Raw genomic sequence first — 4617 nt, 5'->3', positions numbered from 1 at the left:
AAGCGTTTACATAGATGATGTCTTAATCTTTTCTCAAACTTTAGAAGAACACTTCAAACATGTTAAAACTTTTATGTACATCATCTAGAAAAATGGACTTGCTATTTTCAAATCAAAAATCGTCCTTTTCCAAACAAAAATTCTGTTTTCTTGGTCATGATTTTCCAAGGAACAATAACCCCAATTGAACGATCAATTTTGTTTGCAGAAAAGTTTTCAGATTATATCGTTGACAAACCTCAACTCCAGAGGTTCTTAGGATGTCTTAATTATGTCTCGGATTTCATTCCAAATCTTAGTAATCTTATTAATCCTCTCCATGATCGGCTTAAGAAAAATTCTCCACCCTGGACTGACAAACATTCCGAAATCATTAGATTTTTTAAAACCAAAGTTCGCAATCTTTCTTGTCTTTACCTACCTATTCCTCATGTATTCAAAATCGTTGAAACAGATGCATCTGATTTAGGATATGGTGCTATTTTAAAACAGAAATTGCAGGATAAAGAATGTATCATTGCATTTGCATCAAAACATTGGAATAGTACTCAACAAATCTATTCCACAATCAAAAAAGAAATTTTATCCATAGTTTTGTGCATCACAAAATTTCAATCTGATTTACTCAATCAAAAATTTTTTGTCCGAGTTGATTGCAAATCAGCCAAAGAAGTCTTACAAAAAGATGTTAAAAATCTTGCATCAAAACAAATTTTTTCCAGATGACAAGCTATCTTAAGCCTTTTTTATTTGAAATTGAGCACATCAAGGGCAACTCAAACTCTCTCATGACTTTCTCACACGTGAATATTTGCAAGGAATCAAGCAAGAGCAAGATGCCTAAAAAGGCAATTATCGCCTCTTCAAAAGGTAGAGGCAAAGGCATTCGCCTAGCCCTTTCAGGGCCATCCAGACAATCTCAATCTGATCATGAATTTGGGTCTTCTACCCAAAAACCTCTAAAAATTAACCCAACAATCTATTGAACCAGCTACAAATCAAGCCAAACAAACTAAGGCAGATTACGCCTTCCCAATCCAAACTCTTTTTAGCCTTACAAGACCAAGGTGTTACCAAAATCATCAAAACATTTTGGGCTGATATATGTAGTGAGTCATATGAAGAAATTGACCTAACCCAGCTCATATCCCAAGTAGTCAAACAAAAAATAATCGCACAAAAACCAAAAGAAAAAGCCATAGCTCTAACACCACAAACATCCTCAATCACGACAAAAACACAAAAAGCCCAAGCCAAATATATCCCCCAAACAAAAATTCAAACATTATCCAAATGGAGCTGTATTTTGGGATGAATCTCCAAACAAAGTTATCAAAAAAATCTTTTCTACCGGATTCCATTTCAAACCAATCTTATCCAACAAACTCGCCAATTTTATGAGTTCATTTTAGTATATACTGATTCAGTATCTATTAAACACTCTAAGGACAAAACCAATCCTGAACTCATAACCCATTCAACAATCCAAATCCTCAAAGACTTGACCCCAAAACAATTTGGGAACAATCTAAACAAAAATAAAATTTTTTTTTTAAAATATAACCCAATAGATTTTAATTATTGGGACTACATGGAAGCCTGACTAAAGTATTTTGGTTTGAAAATATTCAGTACAGACATTCATGGTTAATTTATTTTAAAAGAAATTTAAACTATATTTTTCCAAATTGATTCTACCAATGGTGAGATTTCTTTGGCCAATCCCAGAAATCTTACCCTCACCTACTGATGAAGGGTATAAACTATTTCAATAAAAATTTGACATTCAGGAAACATGTGTTCCTATAATGTTAAAAAATTTTTTAATTTTCTCATTGTCATGGATATTCCCGTGGAAATATCAATATACAAAACCGGACCATCCTAAAGTATGTTCAATGTTACAAAGGCACGCTTATGTCAAATGGTGGTCTCAATTTGATTCATCAATTGCCTATCCAGAAAAGGTTAGAGAATGGTTCAAAACCAATCTCAATAGTTAGAAGATCTCGGATCCAGAAACAGTCTCGTTTCTCAATCAAAAGGCACAAATTCAGGCAGCCCTTGCAGCCTCACAATCAATCAAAGGGAAGCTTCAACAGATCCTTCACTTGCTTCAAGAAGATCAAGAGTCCTCATCTAAAGAAGAAAGTGATGAAGAAGGTAAAGGCAGTCAAGTTGAGGAAGACTGTTTCAAAGTTTGTCTAGCTGATGATTAAAACCAATCCATCTTGTAATAACCACTAGACAATTACCGGAACTATTTGAAACCGGTATTGTGGCTATAGTCTAGGTTATATTTACTTGTACTGTAGAAACAGTAAAATCTTCAATTATAAAAGGAGGCCTCGTTCTCATTGTGAGGTACTCTTCATTTTACACAATTATAAAATACTTTAATCGTGAAGTGCGAGAAGCCAGGCGATGCACGGTATGAACATGTATTGTTTCCAGCTCTTTTCGCCATATCCGAGATAGCAACATCAAAATTTCGTGTAGTGCGAAAAGTTAGCGTCACCTACAAATGTGTCTAATCTCCCTTTTTTCACTCATCTGTATATCATCAAAAAATATTTAATATAAAAACTAATTTATGTTTAAGAGGAGATAAGCATTTTAAGATTAATTTTTTTTGTATATATGGGTAATTTTAGCATGGAACACAAAAATATTTGATTATTTTATTATTTTACAATGATAGCAATACAAAATGTTATTAATATTTTATAATAGAAATATTTTTTAATTATAAAAAAGATAAAATATCATTGACGTTTTGTAAAGATCGATAACATTATATAATGCATAATTTGGATCATTTTTAAAAAATTCATCCCTAATAATCTAATATTTAAAAAATCGCATTTTAAGCCTTAGTTGAATATTATTATCTTTCTTTTTTTTTAATTAAACTGAAAAAAATGTGCAATTGTCCATTTATTTAAGTTAACCCACAAAGCCATGGGTTTTGGTCCAACCCAAATAAAAAATTTATAGATTAGCTTAAATTACAAAAACCATCAACTCATGACATGATTATTAGTTAGCAAATCTAATATTTTTTAATTTTTATCACCTCTGTTTCGAGAGTTATTTAAAATTGATATAATTTGGGTTTGAACGTAAAGTTTAAATTCTTTTTTATAAGGATTTTAACATTTTTTTTAACGAAATAAAGTCATCCGAGGCCTTTGATAATGAATAAAAATAATATCTACAAAGGATTCTAATATTTAAATTATTAAAAATTTTGAGCAATTTTTTTATAAATTAAGATTAAAAAAATTACCTGTGTATAATAAAATATTTAATATAATAAAAGTGATAGCTTTGCTATCTTTTGTAAGTTATCCGATCCATCATAATGATAGGTAACTACTTTTCTTTCTATTTAAAAATTGTTAAGATCTTTTATTTAAAATAGTGAACTAATTTGTAAAAATACACATTTGTGTAATTAAGATTTTGTATGCAAGTGGGTCTACCAAGTCAGATAAATTGAGATAATAGATCTAGACACTTTTTTTTTTTGGTCAAGGATCTAGACACTTGAATTTAATAGATTGGATATTAGGCCTCGCTTTGATATTGGGCTAGAGTAGGAACACAACCCATATGGGCATATCACCATACAATGCATCTAATCTAAAAGGCAAAGAAAAAAATATATATACTTATGAAAAAATAATATTTTTTTAGTATAAAAACCCTAACTCAATTGGCCTCTGTAATTTGTTTTCTTATGCCTTTTAAAGTTGTTTCAAAATCTCTTAAAATTTATTTATATTTTTTAAAGTCTCTGAAATTTATGGTTGTTTTTTATGAATTTATATATATGTATTTAAAATTACTATATTAATTAGATGATAAATATTTAATGAATTCTGCCAGAGAGACAATGGACTATTTATACAATGTGTACAATAGGCTATTGAGTTACAAAATGAATATCTCCCTGTACTATCTAGAATAACCATCCGAGTATTAGGGATAATAAACATCTTCCCAAAAGATTAACCTGATTTTGGGGTTCGCCAAGGATCAAACCCTTGACCTTTTGGATTTAGCGCTCTAATACCATGTCATAATACCACTCATCCCAAAAGTTTCACCACTCATCCCAAAAGCTAATTCAGCTAATAGGAAAGGGTAACACTAATGGTTATATCTTTAATACTCCATAAACCTCTATTGTGCACATTCAGTGACGGATCCAGAAAATTTTGATAGTGGAGGCAAAATATATATAATATAATAATAATTTTTATAATTAATGTTATAAAATATGAATATTTTTTAAATTATTTAACCAATAAATTAAAATAAAATAATAATTCAAAATAATAACAAATAATTTAGAATTCCATTCTTCTAGGTTTCATATTTTGAAAAGATTGAATAATCTTTTCATTGTCAATACAATCAAATGTCTCTCTTTCTATGTATGTCACTAAACAATCATTTAAAAATTCATCTCCCATACGGTTGCGAAGCCGACTCTTTATGATGTTCATAGCAGAAAAGGTTCTTTCAACTGATGCAGTTGCTACAGGCAAAACTAAAGCTAACTTCAAAAGAAGAAACACTAATGGATAAACAATATTTTTTAAAGTCTCA

This window comes from Arachis duranensis, chromosome 3 (assembly GCF_000817695.3).
Source record: "Arachis duranensis cultivar V14167 chromosome 3, aradu.V14167.gnm2.J7QH, whole genome shotgun sequence".
NCBI lineage: Eukaryota > Viridiplantae > Streptophyta > Magnoliopsida > Fabales > Fabaceae > Arachis > Arachis duranensis.
The sequence above is the reverse complement of the archived record's forward strand: the minus strand, read 5'-3'. Positions refer to the sequence as shown.